Below are 24,105 nucleotides of genomic sequence, written 5' to 3'. Positions count from 1 at the left end.
AATTTCCTCATCCTTAAAATGGGGGTCCCAATTGTGAGATTTAACAAGATAATAAATGTAAAGTTCTTATCACTGTCTCTGGCACATGGTCAGTGCTCAGTATGTTAGTCTGTTTTACTTTGTTAAAAAATATATTTATAAAGTTTAAATATAATTATAATGAGCTGTATTTTATGATTATCAAAATAGTTTAGATATGAAATATTATCAAAATATTATCAAAATATCATTGCTAGGAGAGAGAGTATATCATGATGATTAGGTAGAGACTTTGGTACCAGACTTCCAGGGCTGAATCCCCAATCTACTCTTTGACTAGCTGGGAGACCTTGTATAATCTAGTCAACCTCTCTGTATATCTGTTGCCTGGTCTGTACAAAAAGAGTATTTATAGTAAGCAATTATAGTTTTATTGTGAGAATTCAACTTAGGAAAGTATTTGGCACATAATAAGCATTTCAAATGATTCCTTTCTTTTTAAATTTAATTTATTTATTTATTTTTTTTACAGTTGGTCCCTGTTGGTTATCTATTTTAAATACAACAGTGTGTACATGTCAATGCATTTCCAGTATCCTGCATTTGTGCTCTCCTCTTCTCACAGTTGCTGGTTTTGATATCATATTTGTGTGTGGATGATTTCCTACCTTTACTGTATGTTTGCCTTTACCAGTGAGCTTTTCCATTCTTAATTTTCCTGTTTCTAGTTGTTGCTTTTTCTCTTAGAGAAGCTCCTTAAGCATTTGTTGCAAAGCTGGTTTGGTGGTGCTGAATTCTCTTAGTTTTTGCTTGTCTGTAAAGCTTTTGATTTCTCCATCAAATCTGAATGAGGGCCTTGCTGGATAGAGTATTCTTGGTTGCAGGTTCTTCCCTTTCATGATTCCTTTCATGGAAAGAATGATGTAAATATTTATTATTATAAAGTTGAAGACAATCTTTATTTATATTTTCTAATTTAGAATTGTGTACAAAATTCAGCAAGTACAACATTACTAAACATGAACACTGTAATAATATATTTTATGGAATTTCAACATGATCTCAGAGTTCAGAAGATTTTACATGATAAATGGTATCAATATTTGAAAGCTGTCATTAAAATAATACTTGTAACCTCTGCTATGTATGCTTTAAATTGCTCTCTTTTCTTAAGAGAGTGCTGTATAAAAGTTAGGGGAAAATGTTCCAAGATTTACTCTATACATCTACAAAACATTTTCTCTATTTAGAGACAAAATAGCAATTCTACTCCATAATGTACTCTATTTAATATTCATTTTATGTGTATAAAGAAGCTAAAAGTACTTTCATGATATGTCACTGGTGTTTAGTATTTTAAATTTAGGATCAGACAAAAGCTCTAGATGGATGAGGGGAAACAATATGATTACTAACTTGTTAATAATTCCAACCATGCCAACACACACACACACACAATGTATTCTCTCATTTTGTATTTGTAGTTGAATTGAGAGAGATTAAGAAGTATAGAACAATATTGTCCAATAGAAATTATATGTGAGCCACAAATGCAAATCATATCTTTTTAAAAATTTTCTAGTAGACACATTAAATAGTCAAGAAGAAACTTGTGAAATCATTTTAATATTCTGTTGTTAACACAATCAATGCAAAATATTATTATTTCAACATTTAATCAAATTAATCAAAACACTAAGGTTTTCCACCAGAGTCCCAGGCTGTGTTTTATAATTGAGATCCATATATCCATTTGCCTTTCAGTGTCACTGATGGTATTTCATAAGTCCCAATATCTCAAACTCTAGTATTAAGTGCTTTCATTATTTGCAAATCTGTAATGTAACTTGCACACCAGGGGATCAACTACAACTAGCTCTGTTGCCAACAGTGTAAAGAAAACAAGACTTTTCATGTAGTTCATTGTGACTTTTGAAATAAGGGCAACTTAGGGTTTCTTTATCTTGAAAAGTTTGCTAATCTCTCCAGAAAATCAAAATTTGCTTGATAACTGCTTTTCTTGTGTCCTATGATACTCCTTCCATGATGTTTTGTTTCCTTTTATACTGATGCTTCTGCCTGGAATCTTCCTTAGTTAGCTGATCTTGAGAGGGTAGAAACTTCAAACACTGCATTTAACTCATACTCTTAAAGCAAGGACAGAGCCAGACCTATGGAATTTTCAGACCATTCTTCTAGAGCTCACAATTCACCTACAAAGCAAAATGCATAACAAGCCTTTAAGCCTACACTCTGGACATTAGACAGGAAGATAACTGTCTCTTCCACATCGACATAATCTTGGGAAAACTCATTATCCTGTTAAAATCACACTTAAATGTTTATAACTCAACAAATATTCATTCTCTGGACATATTTCTCCCAGGCACCTTGATACTAGAGTGGCCAATCATTTCAGTTTCCCAGGGACAGGTGGTAACTCTTGACATGTACATCCTTGATGGTATTATCTCCAACCCAATTCCTAAGTCTTTAGAGGTCACTAAATCCATGTAATCACACATGTTATGGAAGCAACCCTAGATTTTTCTATTCTACTTGTATTTATTCTTTCATTTAGTCAAGTCATATTTATTGACTATCAACTAGCAATTTATCCATTATAAAAACTGATAAAAATCTCTGTTTTATGGATTTCATATTTAATTGTGAAAAGACAGAAAACAAATAGAAAAATTAAATAACATATAAGACCTCATAAATAGTGGTATAAGAACAAAGCACAGAAGAGGGGGATGGTGTTGGGGAGAGCAATATGTAGGTATAGAAACCTCCTATAGTATCTGCAGTATCAAGGTATCCACCCTTTCCATTAAATTTCTCTGATTAATGGGAGGCTAACCCTCTTGCTAGATTCAAGAGGACACTTATTTGTCTTAGTCATCGTAATCCAAAACTTCTTGCCAATGCCAATGGATCCAAAGCTAAATCCAATTAACTCATAAAATTCCCCTGGCAACTATGATGCATCCAGGTTTGGGCACAGTGCCCACTCAGTCTGAAGGATTTGCATTCCAATATTTTGTGAGAAGTATTCTTCCATTGTTACTAGACTTCAATAAAAAAACATATTTTCCAGCTGCTACGAGCAACCATCTTGTCAATCAAAGAAATAAAACTTTCACAAAAAACTAAGAAAACATATAACACACTACAAAAATAGGTAAGGAATTAAGCCAGAGAGTAATTCATATCACAAATGGAGGCCACTACATTTTTTAACGTTCTGTTAAGTGACATAAATTATAGCTTTATTGTCAAAGCCAGTTGTCTTTTGGATTTCTGTTACAGGTTACATAAGTGGTACAGACTCTACCCCATAAATAACTATTCATGTACATTTTCTTCTACCTGGAATGTATTTCCTTCATTCTTTACTTGGATGGCTACCAGAGCCAGCACATTGGAGATTTTTTTCCTCAAACCATGTCAGCATATGTTAGCTGCGTCTCTCTTCTGTTTCTACAGTAACACAATACAGAACTAATCACATTGAAACTGTGTTTATGTCAATTTTATTACAACTAAATTGGAGGAAAGTGATTAAATTGTGATTTAGAAGCCTCCTATCTTTAATATTCTGATTCAGTATGCAGTCATATTTTAAACTCTAAAAATTGATAGGTTATACCCCCACCATAGTCCCAGCCTATAAATTTTAGCTATGTTATTGTGCACCAAGGAAAGATAAAATTTAATCTTGCGTCACAGTTGCCACTTATCTATTTTGACAACCAAATATAAAACCTGATTTTTCTACTGAATGTGACAGTTTTCTGTTTACTGTGAACACAGATTTGAAAATATTTTCTGTGACAGATTTGAAAAGTAAGTTAAGACATTTTTATTTCTCTTTTGGGAAACAAGTAGGTAATTTTCAAGTTTTTAATAATGTGTATTTAAATATAGAGGTTTTTCTTCCCCCAAAAGGTAAAGTTTTAAGTCCACTTTAAAATATTCCCTACAGAGATAAGCTCGGTGCTTTGTGACTACCTAGATGGGTGGGATAGAGAGGGTGGGAGGGAGATGCAAGAGGGAGGAGATATGGGGATATATGTATATGTATAGCTGATTCACTTTGTTATAAAGCAGAAACTAACACGCCATTGTAAAGCAATTATACTCCAATAATGATGTTTAAAAAAAATGATTTCTTTTAAGTCACATACATTCATAAACAAAATTGATTGCACATTACAATTTTTATAACTGTGAGGGATACCCAAAAATATGTTTTCCCCTTTTCATGTGATTTTGACACACTGTGACTCATATCTGAACCAAATTTTTTCTTTTCCCATCAAGAGTTCATGTCTGAAATTCAGCTGGGTTCTCAAGTTCACCTTGAAACTAGCATGAAAGTCAATCTGAAAATGAGAAACACATGCAAATGAATTTCTTCCTGGAACATGCCCTATAAAAAAATAGATTCTACAGTCTCATAGCAATAAAAATTAAAATGAGGAAAAAAGACCAGGTAATTTGTGAAGGAAGCAATAAAATAATAATCCAGAGTGGAGAGAGGAAAATACAATTCAGTTCTCATACTATTCTAGAATAATTTCAGCTGGAACTTCAAGATCTGCTTCTCCCCTTACAGGAACATATCTGCAGAAAGGTTGTGATTCCTTTGCTGTAGGTGTTTGGCTCTGCTTACCTCAAGGCAGCTGCACTTCAACCACAGCCCACCTTCTGCATTTAGGAAGACAAATGAGACTTCCACAGGGAGGAGAGAAGATTAGAATCCCCCAAAGAATGTCAGGAACATCATTCTTATGCCTGAGAAATGAATTGAAAGCACTTAACCCATTGAAATGATTTAGGTAACTATGAGGGTAGACACTATTTGTAATTATATTTCATATTTATGTGCATTTCTCAATTTTTATGTCTAAATGATGACTGGCAGTAATAATGGGAAAATAAAATCAGAGGCATGGAATGATTCATTTCTCTAGGAAAGCAGCTTTAAATTTAATTCATAAATCTATGTATTTCATTACATAATTAATATATTTAGACTTATTAAAAGAAATTCCAGTGTGACGTGGTTAGTAAGCATATAGAACAGAAAATGTCTTAACAAAAAATTAATCTCTCACCCCAATCTTCCTAATCCCAATTACAATCTGCTGAATCCGTTTCTTTTAAACATTTCTTTTTATTTCTTTTTCTGTTTTCTAGTAGCTCAAGGCTGTATTTCCTGATTTATGCATTTCAGTAATATCTAGTTACTCCCTCACAAGAGGTGACAGTGAGAGATTTGTCTTACTAAAAAAATCTAGGTCAATTGTCTCTACCTTTACAGTTGTTCCATGGTTATAACCAGGGATGTGCTGGTAAAATTTTAACAATGCGTTCACTGAGGAGAAAAGAAAAAGCCCCAATTTGTAGCCTTTGCGGACTTCTATGGTGGGAATATTTCGTGAATATTCCCACCGTGGCTAATTTCAAGTTACCAGGGAACTGACTTGAAAAAGTCCTGAAAATTTAGCCATTAGCTCTAGCAATCCACTGCAGGCCAGCTCTAGCACATCACTAAGACAATATCTATTTACACTGTAGGTTACCGTTTTAACATTCAATAACACCTTTCTATTTACTGATGAAAGCTCTTGACTCAGTCCTTTCATCCGCCCTTCCACCTTGAACCTTATGCAGTGATCAATTTCTTTAAAGATAATATGTATATATAAATAGGAAATCACAATGAAGTCTTGTTTCATCCTGATTCTTAAAGTTGAAAACCCATGAACATCAGTATATAAGTAAAACCATGTGGCTATTGATTATTATAAAACCAGATGGTGTGTTAGTATCCCAATATCATAACACTGAGATACTCTAAGGAGCATATTCTTAGCATCAGGATCACTGCAACTCCCATTTGTAACATTCCACCAATTGCTTAAAATGATGAAACACCTTACATTGCTCCATATGTAGAACATTGTTTTCTTTAATTAGATCTTTTGCTTTTGGTTTTGTGTTGGATTTTATTTTTCTCGGAGTTTTAATTATTTTATTTATATGCCATGTGTCTATGTGTAAAAGTTTAGCATGTGTTTATCATATTTTCATATTTATCTACCTTTATAATCAGACTGTTTTGTAACTTCTCTTTTTATTCCAAAAGCCTCCCTCTCAGGACACTCTTTCCTCCTGTTCTCATCCCATGGCTTTCTCTCTTTTGTATCATATCTGTTATCACCACATCCAAATCTCCATCTACATTATACTGCAACTGAGCATCTGGCAGTGGCTGGAGAAGACTTACAAGTATGCTAACTGTTCACCCTCCAGAGTCATGACCACAAATTTTAAATGAACCTCAGAGATCAGCAGGCCTACCACATTGTCCTAAACCCACCCACCCCCTCTATCCACACCATTGTTTCTTCTTATGTCTTCTCAAATGTTGATACCTCTTTTATGGGAGCAACAGGATAGAAATCAAAAATCAAAGCCCAAACATTACAAAATATAAAATCTTAATAGGAAATGAGATTAAATGAAAATAACATACCCCTCCCCTGGATATAGTATAAAAATCCTAAAAAAAAAAAAAAAAAAAATAGTAAACTAAATCACCAGTAAATACAAAAAACAAAATATCATAAATAAATAGGATTTAGTTTAGATAGTCAAGGGCATTTAATATTTAAAAATCAATGCAACTCAACATAGAGAAAGAACAGAAAGAATACTGGGAAAATATCTCAGTGAATGCAAAGAAGCCATTTGATAATAAACTATGAAATAAAAAAAATCTTAATCAGATAAAAAGTGTCTAGAGACAAAATTTTAAAAAGCAGAAATCAGCTAACATCTTGATAGGTGATGAAACGGTGAAATACTGAACAATTTCCTCTGAAATGAAGAATGAGATAAAGATGATCTGTATCACCCCTTCTGTTCAATATTCTTCTAAGGATCACTTTGAGCATAATAAGACAAGGGATGGAAAGGTATAAGGATTGTAAAGATAGGAAAAAAAAACACTAAAATTAGTTATAAAAGTCATAATTTTGTACAGAGAAATACAGAAAAGTGTACAGAAGAATATAATTGTAGATTTAGCAAGGTCACTGTATATGTTTAATATAAAAAATAAAATATAGCTCAATAGAAATTAGAAAATAAAAATTTTAAATGTATCATTTTCATTAGTATCAAGTAATATCAAATACCCTGCAGAAAAAAATAAATGCAAAATATTAGAGAAATTAAATAAATGGAGGGATGTACCATAGTTATAAATCGAAGTCTCAGAATTGTAAAGATGATAATTCTTTCCAAAGTGGCCTATAGATTAAAGAAATATTAGTAAAAATTCCTGTAGTTTTGTGTGTATGTGTGTGTGGATGTCTGCAAATTTAAAGGCTTATTCAAAAGGTTAAGAATAATCAAGGCAATCTTGAAAAAAAAAGTTTAAAGGACATAAGCAGTATAGAATAGGCTCAATAGGTAAATACTCTAATTGCACATGATAGTCTAGAAAGACACTAACATGTTTGAACACTTGATTTATGATGAAAGTGGCACTAGACAACAATAGGAGAATAAACAGACATAAATAAATAAATAGTTTGGGTCATTTACATACCCATATAATCTCTCAAACCATACACAAAATCAATTCTATATGAGAATATAAAGAGTAAAACAATAAATCTTCTAAAAGAAAACATAATATTTTCAAGACTTGGGGTAGACAAAATTTCTTCAGTATTATACACAAAAAAGCACTAGCCATAAAGAAAAAGATTGATAAATTGGGTTATTCATCAAAATAAACTACTAAAGAATGAACAGGTAACTCAGAATGATATAAGCCGTTTGCAATACACATAACCTACAAAGAAGTTATATATGAGTTATATAAGTAACACATAAATCAATAAAGAGAAGACAGGTAACACACAAAAAAATGGGCATCAGACTTGAACTGGCAATTTACAGTAGACAATTTATAAATGGCCAGTAACCGTATGACAAGGGACTCAATCTCATCAGTAATTAGGAAATGCTAATTAAAACCACAAGAATTTTCCATTTCATACCCCATTAAGTTTTTCCACAAAATGAAGCTTAAAAGGAAAGTTAGGTTGTTATTGAAAATTAAATATCTTCCACAAGTTAGTTTGGGGATTCATTTTATGTACGTGATAATATTTCTTTAATATTTTAGTGTCCTCCATTTTCTCTTTTCTTTTTTAAAACTCCCATTGAAAAAAATATTCTCGCTTAGATAGATCCTCTCTGACTTTCCATATATCCTCAGATGTTTTATGTTCAACTCTTTTTATGTTCTTTATTATATAAATTTTATTCAGTTTATTTTTGGATCTCATAATTTTATGGCTGAAGTATCTTCTTAATTCTTTGTGCATTGCTTTCTTATTTATTTAATTTCTTTTACTTTCCCCTCTATTCTCTCAATTCTCTCTTTTTCTTGCAAGGTCAGATTGTCTGTGGGTTTATCTTTGTCTTTCTTTCAGAATCCCTGTTTTCCTCAAATCATAGGTTCCTGGGAAAGCAGACCATGAGACAGAATTTAGTGGGCAAAATATGTATTAAGGGGTGCCTTTGGGATTAACACCAGCAGAAGAGAGGGGAAGAAAACAGGATTGAGCAGAGGAAGAAGTTGATCTGCAGTACAGGCTTAAAAAACAGCCTCCACTGCCTCAGGAACAGCTCTGGAATTGAATGAGCATTTAGAATATCCCCAGATGGGTGGAGATGGTCAGACATACATATACTATCACATCTGGCAGTTACAGAATGTGGAACAATCCAGGAAAGGATGTGACCTTGGGTGAGGCACTCTGCAGCTGGGACAATCACTGAAGAGGCTGGCAGCTAAAGTCCATATGTCCACAACCCTCCCAACATGTGAGGCCCAGGTCCTTCCTTGAAGGAGGAGTATCTGGGAAGTTCTTCACAGTGTCCTCCACATCTCCTGTGTCTAGTGATCCTTTTTTTTTGACTCTTATACTTAAAAACCAAGTCATTTATTCTACAACAGGGGTCATCAAACTACAACCCAAAGCCAAATCTGGCCTGGCGCATTGTCTTTTTTTAAAATAAAGATATATTCAAACAAAACCACGCCCATTTATTTTTGTATTGCCTATGGCTTCTTTTTGCCATAAACAGAGTTGAGTAATTGCAATAAAGACCTCATGGCCTACAAAGGCAAAAATATTTACTATCTGACTCTTTACAGAAAAACTTAGCTGAACCCTCATCTAAAAATCTACTACTCTTCTTCTGTGGTTATACAAATAGGGCTAATGTCCTTTAGACATCTTCCCTAAATTTATTATAATGTCAGCAACTAATTTAATTGAGCACTTATTGAGAACTTTTTAGAATTTCAAATATATTATTACTCTTATAAGCCCCATTGAACTTCAGGCATTCTGGCCTCAGAATCTAGGCCCTTAACTACTAGAAGGTCTGTCTATATCAGCAGAATTAATTAAAGTATAACTTCATATTGCTGAGCAGAAGTGTCCAAGAGGCTTTGAGTTCTCACATACCAAAATTTAGAAGCAAAATCATGTATACTAGAATTACTTTTTTTGGAGACATGCCCTGGGTTTTTAGGTCTTGGAGTAAATGCCTGGTTGCCTTTAGGTCTTGGAATAAATGCCTGTGTGGGGAAATGATGAGCATTGTTGGGTTGGAAAGCAGCCAAAATTGTCCTGTACCCCTCTGCTTTTAGCCCCTCTTTTTATCCCAGGTTACTCTGAATCCAATTTCTAGCTTCTGGGATCCAATAGAGCATCCTCATACTTTCTTGCTCCACACCATTTCAGTACTTGTCACACATTTCCATCGGCCTTCTCCTTCCAGAAAAGCACTGTCCTCTGATAAACTTCCTACACTGTACTGTTCTATCTGTTGGCTCCTTTTCAATGTGGTACAATAGGCCTAGGAAGTAAATGCTTGTGCTTAATCTGACATTTTTATTTGAAAGACAATACAATGTTTTCATTTTTTAATAAAGCATAGTTGATTTACAACATTATATTAGTTTCAGGTATTCAACATAGTGATTAAATATTGTTATACATTATACTCAATTTAAAGTTATTAAGAAATATTGGCTATATTCCCTGTGCTGTACAATATATATCCTTGTATCTTATCTATTTTATACACAGTAGTTTGTACCTCTTAATCCCCTCTCCTAGCATATCCTTCCCCCCCATACCTCTTCCCACTGGTAATTACTAGTTTGTTCTCTATATCTGTGAGCCTGTTTCATTTTGTTATATTTATTCATTTCTTTTGTTTTTTAGACTCCACATATAAGTGATGACATAAGTATTTGTCTTTCTCTGTCTGACTTATTTCACTAAGCATAATACCCTCCAGGTCGATCCATGTTGTCACAAATGACAAAATGTCATTCTTTTTTTTAAAATTAATTAATTAATTAATTTTTAACATCTTTGAGTATAACTGCTTTACCATTGTGTTAGTTTCTGCTTTATAACAAAGTGAATCAGCCATACATATACATATATCCCCATATCTCTTCCCTCTTGTGTCTCCCTCCCTCCCACCCTCCCTACCCCACCCCACCCCTCTAGGTGGTCACAAAGCACCAAGCGGATCTCCCTGTGCTATGTGGCTGCTTCCCACTAGCGATCAGTTTTACATTTGGTAGTGTATATATGTCCATGCCACTCTCTCACTTTGTCCCAGCTTACCGTTCCCCTCCCCCTGTCCTCAAGTCCATTCTCTAGTAGGTCTGCGTCTTTATTCCCATCCAGCCCCTAGGTTCTTCATGACCGTTCTTTTTTTTTTTTAGATTCCATATATATGTGTTAGCATACGGTATTTGTTTTTCTCTTTCTGACTTACTTCACTCTGCATGACAGACTCTAGGTCCATCCACCTCAATACAAATAACACAATTTCGTTTCTTCTTATGGCTGAGTAATATTCTATTGTATATATGTGCCACATCTTCTTTATCCATTCATCTGTCGATGGACACTTAGGTTGCTTCCATGTCCTGGCTATTGTAAATAGAGCTGCAATGAACATTTTGGTACATGACTCTTTTTGAATTATGGTTTTCTCAGGGTATATGCTCAGTAGTGGGATGGGTGGGTTGTATGGTAGTTCTATTTTTAGTTTTTTAAGGAACCTCCATACTGTTCTCCATAATGGCTGTATCAGTTTACATTCCCACCAACAGTGCAAGAGGGTTCCCTTTTCTCCACGCTCTCTCCATCATTTATTGTTTCTAGATTTTTTGATGATGGCCATTCTGACTGGTGTGAGGTGATACCTCATTGCAGGTTTGATTTGCATTTCTCTAATGATTAGTCATGTTGAGCATGCTTTCATGTGTTTGTTGGCAATCTGTATATCTTCTTTGGAGAAATGTCTACTTAGGTCTTCCACCTATTTTTGGATTGGGTTGTTTGTTTTTTGATATTGAGCTGCATGAGTTGCTTGTAAATTTTGGAGATAAATCCTTTGTCAGCTGCTTCATTTGCAAATATTTTCTCCCATTCTGAGGGTTGTCTTTTCGTCTTGTTTATGGCTTCCTTTGCTGTGCAAAAGCTTTTAACTTTCATTAGGTCCCATTTGTTTATATTTGTTTTTATTTCCATTTCTCTAGGAGTTGGGTCAAAAAGGATCTTGCTGTGATTTATGTCATAGAGTGTTCTGCCTATGTTTTCCTCTAAGAGTTTTATAGTGTCCGGCCTTACATTTATGTCTTGAATCCATTTTGAGTTTATTTTTGTGTATGGTGTGAGGGAGTGTTCTAATTTCATTCTTTTACATGTAGCTATCCGGTTTTCCCAGCACCACTTATTGAAGAGGCTGTCTTTTCTCCATTATATATTCTTGCCTCCTTTATCAAAGATAAGGTGACCATATGTGTGTGGATTTTTCTCTGGGCTTTCTATCCTGTTCCATTGATCTATATTTCTGTTTTTATGCCAGTACCATACTGTCTTGATTACTGTAGCTTTGTAGTATAGTCTGAAGTCAGGGAGCCTGATTCCTCCAGCTCCATTTTTCTTTCTCAAGATTGCTTTGGCAATTTGGGGTCTTTTGTGTTTCCATACAAATTGTGAAATTTTTTGTTCTAGTTCTGTGAAAAATGCCAGTGGTAGTTTGATAAGGATTGCATTGAATCTGTAGATTGCTTTGGGTAGTGTAGTCATTTTCACAGTGTTGATTCTTCCAATCCAAGAACATGGTATATCTCTCTATCTATTTGTTTCATCTTTCATTTCTTTCTTCAGTGTCTTATAATTTTCTGCATATAGGTCTTTTGTCTCCTTAGATAGGTTTATTCATAGGTATTTTTTGCTTTTTGTTGCAATGGTAAATGGGAGTGTTTCCTTAATTTCTCCTTCAGATTTTTCATCATTAGTATAGGAATGCAAGAGATTTCTGTGCATTAATTTGTATCCTGCTACTTTACCAAATTCATTGATTGGCTCTAGTAGTTTTCTGGTAGCATCTTTAGGATTCTCTATGTATAGTATCATGTCATCTGCAAACAGTGACAGCTTTACTTCTTCTTTTCTGATTTGGATTCCTTTTATTTCTTTTTCTTCTCTGATTGCTGTGACTAAAACTTCCAAAACAATGTTGAATAATAGTGGTGAGAGTGGACAACCTTGTCTTGTTCTTTATCTTAGTGGAAATGATTTCAGTTTTTCACCATTGAGGACGATCTTGGCTGTGGGTTTGTCATATATGGCCTTTATTATGCTGAGGTAAGTTCCCTCTATGCCTACTTTCTGGAGAGTTTTTATCATAAATGGGTGTTGAATTTTGTCAAAAGCTCTTTCTGCAGCTATTGAGATGATCATATGGTTTTTATTCTTCAATTGGTTAATATGGTGTATCACACTGATTGATTTGCATATATTGAAGAATCCTTGCATTCCTGGGATAAACCCCACTTGATCATGGTGTATGATCCTTTTAATGTGCTGTTGGATTCTGTTTGCTAGTATTTTGTTGAGGATTTTTGCATCTATGTTCATCAGTGATATTGGTCTGTAGTTTTCTTTCTTTGTGACATCTTTGTCTGGTTTTGGTATCAGGGTGATGGTGGCCTCGTAGAATGAGTTTGGGAGTGTTCCTCCCTCTGCTATATTTTGGAAGAGTTTGAGAAGGATAGGTGTTATCTCTTCTCTAATTGTTTGATAGAATTCGCCTGTGAAGCCATCTGGTCCTGGGCTTTTGTATGTTGGAAGATTTTTAATCACAGTTTCAATTTCAGTGCTTGTGATTGGTTTGTTAATAGTTTCTATTTCTTCCTGGTTCAATCTCGGAAGGTTGTGCTTTTCTAAGAATTTGTCCATTTCTTCCAGGTTGTCCATTTTATTGGCATATAGTTGCTTGTAGTAAACTCTCTCATGATCCTTTGTATTTCTTCAGTGTCACTTGTTACCTCTCCTTTTTCATTTCTAATTCTGTGTACTTGAGTCTTCTCCCTTTTTTTCTTGATGAGTCTGGCTAATGGTTTATCAATTTTGTTTATCTTCTCAAAGAACCAGCTTTTAGTTTTATTGATCTTTGCTATTGTTTCCTTCATTTCTTTTTCATTTATTTCTGATCTGATCTTTATGATTTCTTTTCTTCTGCTAACTTTGGGGGTTTTTTTTTTTTTTTCTTCTTTCTCTAATTGCTTTAGGTGTGAGGTTAGGTTGTTTATTTGAGATGTTTCTTGTTTCTTGAGGTAGCATTGTATTGCTATAAACTTCCCTGTTAGAACTGTTTTTGCTGCATCCCATAGTTTTTGGGTTGTCGTGTTTTCATTGTCTTTGTTTCTAGGTATTTTTTGATTTCCTCTTTGATTTCTTTAGTGATCTCTTGGTTATTAAGTAGTGTACTGTTTAGCCTCCATGTGTTTGTATTTTTTACAGATTTTTCCCTGTAATTGATATCTAGTTTCATAGCGTTGTGGTTGGAAAAGATACTTGATATGATTTCAATTTTCTTAAATTTACCAAGGCTTGATTTGTGACCCAAGATATGATCTATCCTGAGAATGTTCCATGAGCACTTGAGAAAAATGTGTATTCTGTTGTTTTTGAATGGAATGTCCTATAAATATCATTTAAGTCCATCTTGTTTAATTCATCATTTAAAGCTTGTGTTTCCTTATTTATTTTCATTTTGGATGATCTGTCCATTGGTGAACGTGGGGTGTTAAAGTCCCCTACTATGATTGTGTTACTGTCGATTTCCCTTTTGTGGCTGTTAGCATTTGCCTTATGTATTGAGGTGTTCCTATGTTGGGTGCATAAATATTTAAAATTGTTATATGTTCTTCTTGGATCGATCCCTTGATCATTATGTAGTTTCCTTCTTTGTCTCTTGTAATAGTCTTTATTATAAAGTCTATTTTGTGTGATATGACAATTGCTACTCCAGCTTTCTTTTGATTTCCATTTGCATGGAATATCTTTTTCCACCCCCTCACTTTCAGTCTATATGTGTCCCTAGGTCTGAAGTGGGTCCCTTGTAGATAGCATATATACAGGTCTTGTTATTGTATCCATTCAGCCAGTCTATGTCTTTTGGTTGGAGCATTTAATCCATTTATATTAAGGTAATTATCAATATGTATGTTCCTATTACCATTTTCTTAATTGTTTTGGGTTTGTTATTGTAGGTCTTTTCCTTCTCTTGTGTTTCCTGCCTAGAGAAGTTCCTTTAGCATTTGTTGTAAGGCTGGTTTGGTGGTGCTGAATTCTCTTAGCTTTTGCTTGTCTGTAAAGGTTTTAATTTCTCCATCGAATCTGAATGAGATCCTTGCTGGGTAGAGTAATCTTTGTTGTAGTTTTTTTCCTTTTGTCACTTTAAATATGTCCTGCCACTCCCTTCTGGCTTGCAGAGTTTCTGCTGAAAGATCAGCTGTTAACCTTATGGGGATTCCCTTGTATGTTATTTGTTGTTTTTCCCTTTCTGCTTTTAATATTTTTTCTTTGTATTTAATTTTTGATAGTTTGATTAATATGTGTTTTGGTGTGTTTCACCTTGGATTTATACAGTATGGGACTCTGCTCTTTATGGACTTGATTGACTATTTCCTTCTCATATTAGGGACGTTTTCAACTATAATCTCTTCAAATATTTTCTCAGTCCCTTTCTTTTTCTCTTCTTCTTCTGGGACCCCTATAATTCGAATGTTGGTGCATTTAATGTTGTCCCAGAGGTCTCTGAGACTGTCCTCAGTTCTTTTCATTCTTTATTCTTTATTCTGCTCTGCAGTAGTTATTTCCACTATTTTATCTTCCAGGTCACTTATCCATTCTTCTGCCTCAGTTATTCTGCTATTGCTTCCTTCTAGAGAATTTTTCATTTCATTTATTGTGTTTTTCATCATTGTTTGTTTGCTCTTTAGTTCTTTTAGGTCCTTGTTAAAAGTTTCTTATATTTTCTCCATTCTATTTCCAAGATTTTGGTTCTTCTTTACTACCATTATTCTGAATTCTTTTTCAGGTAGACTGCCTATTTTCTCTTCATTTGTTAGGTCTGGTGGGTTTTTACCTTGCTCCTTCATCTGCTGTATGTTTCTCTGTCTTCTCATTTTGCTTAACTTACTGTGTTTGGGGTCTTTGTTTCACAGGCTGCAGGTTCGTAGTTCCTGTTGTTTTTGGTGTCTGCCCCCAGTGGCTAAGGTTGGTTCAGTGGGTTGTGTAGGCTTCCTGGTGGAGGGGACTAGTACCTCTGTTCTAGTGGATGAGGCTGGATCTTGTCTTTCTGGTGGGCAGGTCCATGTCTGGTGGTGTGTTTTGGGTTGTCTGTGACCTTATTATGATTTTAGGCAGCCTCTGTGCTAATGGGTGGTGTTGTATTCCTGTCTTGCTAGTTGTTTGGCATAGGATGTCCAGCACTGTAGCTTGCTGGTCGTTGAGTGGAGTTGGGTCTTGGCATTGAGATGGAGATCTCTGGGAGATTTTCGCCATTTGATATTACATGGAGCTGGGAGGTCTCTGGTGCGCCAGCATCCTGAACTTGGCTCTCCCACCTCAGAGGCACAGCCTTAACACCTGGCCGGAGCACCAAGACCCTGTCATCCACATGGCTCAGAATAAAAGGGAGAAAGAAAGAAAGAGAGAAAGAGGGAAAGCGAGAATGAGGGAGAGAGAGAAAGAAAGAAAGAAACAAACAAACAAACAAACAAAGAAACAAAGAATGAAAGAAAGAATAAAATTTAAAAAATTATTAAAATAAAAATATTTAGTAAAACAATTTTTTAAAGTAATAAAAAGGAAAGAAAGAAGAGATAAACCAAATCAAAAAACAAATCCACCAATAATAACAAGCTCTAAAAACTATACTAAAAAAAAAAAAAAAAAAAAAAAAGACAGACAGAACCCTGGGACAAATGTTAAAAGCAAAGCTATCCAGACAAAATCACACACAGAAGCATAAACACACACACTCACAAAAAGGGAAAAAGGGGAAAAAAAAAAAAATGTATATATATATATATATATATATATATATATATATATCGTTGCTCCAAAAGTCCACCATTTCAATTTGGGATGATTCGTTGTCTATTCAGGTATTCCATAGATGCAGGGTACATCAAGTTGATTGTGGAGATTTAATCCGCTGGTCCTGAGGCTGCTGGGAGAGATTTCCCTTTCTCTTCTTTGTTCGCACAGCTCCTGGGATTCAGCTTTGGATTGGGCCCTGCCTCTGCGTGTAGGTCACCTGAGGGTATCTGTTCCCGCTCAGACAGGACGGGGTTAAAGGCGCAGCTGATTTGGGGGCTCTGGCTTACTCAGACTAGGGGGAGGGAGGGGTACGGAATGCAGGGCGAACCTGCGGTGGCAGAGACCAGCGTGACGTTGCAGCAGCCTGAGGCGCGCCGTGTGTTCTCCTGGGGAAGTTGTCCCTGGATCACAGGACCCTGCCAGTGGAGGGCTGCACAGGCCCCCGGGAGGGGAGGTGTGGGTGGTGACCTGTGCTTGCACACAGGCTTCTTGGTGGCTGCAGCAGCAGCCTTAGTGTTTCATACCCGTCTCTGGGGGCCATGATGACAGCCGCAGCTCACGCCTTTCTCTGGAGCTCGTTTAGGTGGTGCTCTGAATCCCCTCTCCTCGCTCACCCCGAAACAATGGTCTCTTGCCTCTTTGGCAGCTCCAGACTTTTTCCTGGACTCCCTCCTGGCTAGCTGTGGTGCACTAGCCCCCTTCAGGCGTGTTCACACAGCCAACCCCAGTCCTCTCCCTGGGATCTGCCCTCTGAAGCCCAAGCCTCAGCTCCCAGCCCCCACCCGCCCTGGCAGGTGAGCAGACAAGCCTCTCGGGCTGGTGAGTGCTGGTCGGCACCGATCCTCTGTGCGGGAATCTCTCCTCTTTGCCCTCCGCACCCCTGTTGCTGCGTTCTCCTCCGTGGCTCCGAAGCTTCCCCCTTCCGCCACCCGCAGTCTCCGCCCATGAAGGGGCTTCCTAGTGTGTGGAAACCTTTCCTCCTTCACAACTCCCTCCCACTGGTGCAGGTCCCACCCCTATTCTTTTGTCTCTGTTTTTTCTTTTTTCTTTTGCCCTACCCAAGTACGTGGGGAGTTTCTTGTCTTTTGGGAGGTCTGAAGTCTTCTGCCAGCATTCAGTAGGTGTTCTGTAGGGGTTATTCCACATGTAGATGCATTTCTGATGTATTTGTGGGGAGGAAGGTGATCTCCACATCTTACTCTTCTGCCATCTTGAAGCTCCGCCCAAAATGTCATTCTTTTTTATGACTGAGTAATATTCCACTGTATATATACATACCATATCTTTTTACATTCGTCTGTTGATGGGCACTTAGGTTAATTCTGTATCTTAGCTATTGTAAATAATGCTGCTATGAACATTGGCATGCATGTATCTTTTTGAATTGGTGTTTTTATTTTCTTTGGATATATACCCAGGAGAGGAATTGCTGCATTATATGGTAGTTCTATTTTTAGTTTTTTGAAGAACCTCCATACTGCTTTCCATAATGGCTGCACCAGTTTACATTCCCACCACCAGTGTACTAGGGTTCCCTTTTCTCTACACTCTTGCCAAATTCATTTTTTATGGTGTTTTTGAAAATAGACATTCTGACAAATATGAGATAATGTCTCATTATGGTTTTGATTTGCATTTCCCTGATTATTAGTGATGTTGGGTATCTTTTCATGTGCCTGTTGGCCATCTGTACATCTTCCATGGAAAAATGTCTATTTAGGTCTTCTGCCAATTTTTTAATTGGGTTATTTGTTTGTTTTATATTGACTTCTGTGAGCTATTTATATATTTTGGATATTAACATCTTCTTGGACAAATCATTTGCAAATATTTTCTCCCATTCATTAGGTTGTCTTTTCATTTTTTCAATGGTTTCTTAGCTGTGCAAAAGCTTTTAAGGTTAATTAGATCTAATTTGTTTACTTTTGCTTTTGTTTCCTTTGCTATATGAGACAGATAAAAAAAATTACTACAAATTATGTCAAAGAGTGTTCTGCCTAAGTTTTCTTCCAGGAATTTTGTGGTTTCTGGTCTTACATTTAGGTCTTTAATTGATTTTGAGTTTGTTTTTGTATATGGTGTGAGAAAATGTTCTAATTTTCGTCTTTTACCTGTAGCTGTACAGTTTTCCCAGCACCACTTACTGAAGAGACTGTCTTTTCCATATTGAATACTTTTTCTTCTTTGTCATAGATTAATTGACCATATGTGGGTTTATTTCTGAGGTCTCGATTCTGTTCCATTGATCTATGTGTCTGTCTTATGGCCAGTACATGAAGTTTTGATTACTGTAGCTTTGTAGTATAGTCTGAAGTCAGGGAGCATGGGAGCATGATGCCTCCAGCTTTTTTCTTTTCTTTTCTTTTTTTTTTTCAGGATTGCTTTGGCTCTTTGAGGTCTTTGTGGTTTCCTATAAATTTTAGGATTATTTTTCTAGTTCTGTGAAAAATGTTAGAGTATTTTGATAGGGATTACATTAAATTTGTAGATTGCTTTGGGTAGTATGGACATTTTAAAAATATTAATTATTCCAATCCATGCACACAGGATATCTTTCCATTTTCTTGTGTCATCTTTAATTTCCTTCATCAGTGTTTTATAGTTTTCAGAGTATAGGTCTTTACTTCCCTGACTAAATTTATATCTAGCTATTTTATTCTTTTTGATGCAGTTTCAAAGAGGATTGTTTTCTTGCTTTCTCTTTCTGATCATTCATTATAAGTGTATAGAAATGCAACAGATTTCAGTATATTAATTTTGTATCCTGTAACTTTTCTGAATTCATTTACTAGTCCTAATACTTTTTCTGTGGAGACTTTAGGGTTTTCTACATATAGTATCATGTCATATGAAAATAGAGGCAGTCTTACTTCTTCCCTTCCAATTTAGATGATTTTTATTTCTTTTGCTTTCTAATTGCTGTGGTTAGAACTTCAAATGCTATGTTAAATAGAAGTAGCAAAAGTGGGCATCTTTGTCTTGTTCCTGATTTTAGAGGAAAGTCTCTCAGTATTTCACCATTGAGTATGATGTTAGCTCTGGGTGCGTCATAAATAAATTTATTATGTTTTGATATATTCCCTCTATAACAGCTTTCATGCCAGTTTTTATCATGAATGAATGTTGAATTTTTTCAAATGCTTTTTCTGTGTTTATTAAAATGACCCTGTGATATTTATCTGTCCTTTTAATGTGATGTATCACATTGATTGATTTGCAGATATTGAACCATCCTTAAAGTGGGATAATGGATGGATCAAGTGGATAAATCCCACTTGATCATGATATAAAATTCATATAATATATTGTTGAACTTGATTTGCTAATATTTTTTGAGGATTTTTACATCTTTGTTCATCAGAGATATTGGCCTGTTATTTTTCTTTTTTGTATTATGTTTGCCTGGTTTTGATATCCGGGTAATGTTGGCCTCATAGAATGAATTTGGGAGTGTTACTTCCTCCTCTATTTTTTGGAATAGTTTGAAAAGGGTAGGTATTAGCTCTTCTTTTTATGTTTGGTAGAATTCCTTTCTGAAGCCATCAGGTCCTGGACTTTTTTTTTGATGGGAGTTTTTTGTTTACTGACTCAATTTCACTACGAGGATCAGTCTATTCAGATTACCTACTTGTTCCTGATTCAGTCTTGGAAGATTGTATGTTTCTAGGAATTTATCCATTTCTTCTAGGTTGTCTGATTTGTTGGCATATTACCTTTTGTAGTATTCTATTATGATTTTTTTTATATCTCTGTGATACTGGTTGTAAGTTCTCCTCTTTCATTTGTTATTTTGTTTATTTGGGTCCTCTCTCTTTTTATCTTAATGAGCCTGGCTAAAGACTTATCAATTTTGTTTATCTTTTAAAAATCCAGCTCTTGGTTTTGCTGATATTTCCCATGTTTTTTTCTGTATTTTATTTATTTCTTCTTGATCTTTATTATTCCCTTCCTTCTGCTGAATTTCAGCTTTGTTTTTTCTTCTTTTTCTAATTCCTTTAGATGTTAGATTAGGTTATCTATTTGAGATTTTTCTTGTTTCTTGAGGAAGGCCTGTATTGCTATGAACTTCCATCTTAGAACTGCTTTTACTGCATCAGTGCCATGTGGAATCTGAGGCAAAAGAAAAAAAATCAGTAATGTTGATCCTGTCCTTATTTGAAAGTTAGATATTTTGTTCATTATGGATGTTCTTGCATTAATATTATCTTTTCTTTAAATTACATTGAAATATTTTTATCTTTATTGTTGTGTATTTTGGTATCTCTTTAAATATTGTGCCCAAGTCAAGCACTTCACTTGCCTCAACCTTGCTCTAATCTTGCTTGACATAATTCTCAAAGCTCTTGATTGCATTATATCCTAATTCAGAGATAATGAAGATCATATAACTGTGAATAATTATGTAAGAAGATACCATAGAAACACCTGTAGCCAAAACTTTTGTGCCAGACTTCTGATATTAGCTAATATAGCACATTTAGATATTTGTTCTTATAGATTAAAATATTTCTCTTTCCAAGAGCCCTATGTTAAAGTGCAGAGCTACAACACGAGGTATAGTGGCACATAACTCATTATATCATTAGTAATTTATATATCTGAAATTTTCTGATATGAAAACTAATTGGTGGGGAAATAAGAGAGAAGAGCTAATATAATATGAATCAGAAGAGAAAGAATCCTCTTAAGCAGAAGAGGAGAGTCAACCTTATAGAAGTAGTGCTGGATGCCAAAAATCAACATGAGATCAATGACTGGCTTTAGACAGGGCAATATGGAAGCCTTGAAAATGAAATTTGAGAATAATAAAGTCAAGCTTCTATTTACACCTGCACTAATTTTTCTTGCTCTAATTACCTCCAAAGCATCAAATGTATTAGCCACACAAAAAAAGGTCTCAGTGAATGTATATTGCTCTAGCAAATGAAACACTTAAAGGGATTTGTGCACTTTATTTATATTTTAAACAACTTTTCTGAATATGTTTCAAAAATTATATGAAAACAGAATGCTATTGCATTAATGAAATCAATAGCAATAATCATAATAAATATTGAGTAATAAATGCCAAAATGATAGTCATCTTTATTTGTGATAAATGTTGGCATGATAGAAGCAGTACATTTAATAATGGAACTATCCAATCATAGCATAAATATCCAAAATAAAATTATCATTTTCCAGGAATGAAAACACTTCAAAATGAGTGTGCATAGCTCTAAACTGATTCTATAAATGGATTCCAGAAAATCATTTATCAGATGATTATATTTATGATGCTACTCAAGCTTTCTGAGTACTTTAAAGGTTGGAGTCACCTATGCCCAAAAGTCAGTTGATAATAATAAAAACAAAAGACCTACATTTCCAAAGAGGACTAAATGCTTGGTGTAACAAAAGATACAATTAAAAATACAACGGCAGTTTCCAGTTAAATGATACTGACACACAGAAGGCAAATTAGTGTTTTAATTATTCATCAGGCTTAATTTCATAAAAGCAACTCTCAGTTATCCTAATCTAAAACTTCTTCATCTATATCATGATTGAAATTTTGGTTGTCATCAGAATCACTCACTTCTGTTTCTCCTCTGAGACACAATATAGCACACGGTTGGGAGTAAAGATCCTAGAGTCAGGCTGCCTGCAGTTACAGCCTAGACTTGTAACTTTAAGCAATGTATTTAACCTCTTGAATCTCAGTTTCCCTATCTATAAAATACATAGAAAATGAAAATTATATTATAATTTTAGTATACTTTATTAATTTTATTTAGAAAATATTTGAAGAAAAAGATCATTCATATCTTGTTTATAATCGTATCACCAGAGCCATCCCTGGGTCTGTGCTCAGTAAATATTTGTTAAAGAAAAGTAGAAAGGGAAGGAAGGGAGAGTAGGAATGAGGCAGGAAGATGAACAAGTAATGTCTCCTTTAATTCAACAATGGAAAAGCTGCCAGAACTCTCAAAAACAAGGGGCCACATGATCCCAGACTCAACTGTGGCAGAAAGCTAGGGAACCTCTTTACTTTAGTCCATAAAGTCAGTTCAAGCATCTTTCCTTACATCAACCTGAATTTAGCTTTTACATTTTTTTTCATGGCAAAGCTAGGAAAATAAATTTCTCATACTGGCTTAGTTTGTTTGCTAGTGTTTTTTCAAGTCTGAAGATGAAAATTTCCTTAAAACAATTTAATCCCTCTGAAATAATGTGGAGGAAAAAAACTATATGCAGAAGCAGTACAGTGATAATTAATAAACACAATGACAATATTATCTTTGTTTCTCTTGAGAAAGCTTTTTTCCAAAGAATAGTAATAAAGAAACACAGAAAGTGGTCCATCATAATCTCTAAAATGTATAACTATGTTATATATAATCTATGTTATATATTATATGTATGTTATATATTTATTATATACATATATATGAAAACTGAGGTCTTAAACTGAATCTCATTTATCATATAATCTACCACCCCTTAACTGCTGGATAAAATGAATTGAAGCTCAGTGGAGATTTGTCTTATTGGGGGGAATATGAAATTTTACTTTGGGATCCATATTGAGCTTATCATTTTGAGAAAATCAAATAAACAGAGGAAAATTTCCCCAGAAAAATTTTATATTTTGTAGCACCAGTGAATAGAATAATTTTACTGTAAATTCTTTATAATAAGTTTATATATTCAAATTTTAACATACCTTTTCATGATCTCTCCTAAAAGCTGAGCAGGGAAAAGCTATAAGAAATAACAGAACTACCTTTTTCTCTTCAAAAATAATTTTCTTCTATTTATTATTTTGTTATGAGTACAACTGTGAAATGAATTGTGTAGACTCTTCAAATATAATTATTCATGAGATTGGAAGTGTCAATGGGAAAAAAACAATTCTGTCACAAATTATCAATAGGAATAGCTCCATTATCCATGTCAGTAGATAACCAGTCAATTCAAGCACACACAAATGTTTTTTCTTATATTTCATGTTTTAAATTTTATTTTATTGACATATAGTTGATTTACAATACTTTGTTAATTTCTGCTGTACAGCAAAGTGTTTCAGTTATACATTCTTTTTCATATTCTTTTCCATTATGGTTTATCACAGGATACTGAATATAGGTCCCTGTGCTTTACAGTAGGACCTTGTTGTTTATCCATTCTATATATAATAGTTTGCATCTGCAAATCCCAAACTCCCAATCTGTCTCTCCCTCATCTCCCTCCCCCTTGGCATCCACAAGTTTGTTCTCTACATCTATGAGTCTGTTTTGTACATAAGTTCATTTGTGTCATATTTTAGAATCCACATATAAGTGATATTATATGGTATTTGTCTTTCTTTTCTGACGTACTTCACTTAGTATGATAATCTCTAGGTCCATCCATGTTGCTGCAAATGGTATTATTTCATCCTTTTTTATGGCTGAATAATATTCCATTGTACATATGTACCACATCTTCTTTATTCATTCCTCTGTCAATGGAAATTTAGGTTGTTTCCATGTCTTGGCTATTGTGAATAATGCTGCTATGAACATAGGGGTGCATGTATCTTTTTTGAATATAGTTTTGTAGGACACACAAATTT

The sequence above is a fragment of the Eubalaena glacialis genome, chromosome 12 (genome assembly GCF_028564815.1).
Source record: "Eubalaena glacialis isolate mEubGla1 chromosome 12, mEubGla1.1.hap2.+ XY, whole genome shotgun sequence".
NCBI classification, from domain to species: Eukaryota; Metazoa; Chordata; class Mammalia; order Artiodactyla; family Balaenidae; genus Eubalaena; species Eubalaena glacialis.
The sequence above is the reverse complement of the archived record's forward strand: the minus strand, read 5'-3'. Positions refer to the sequence as shown.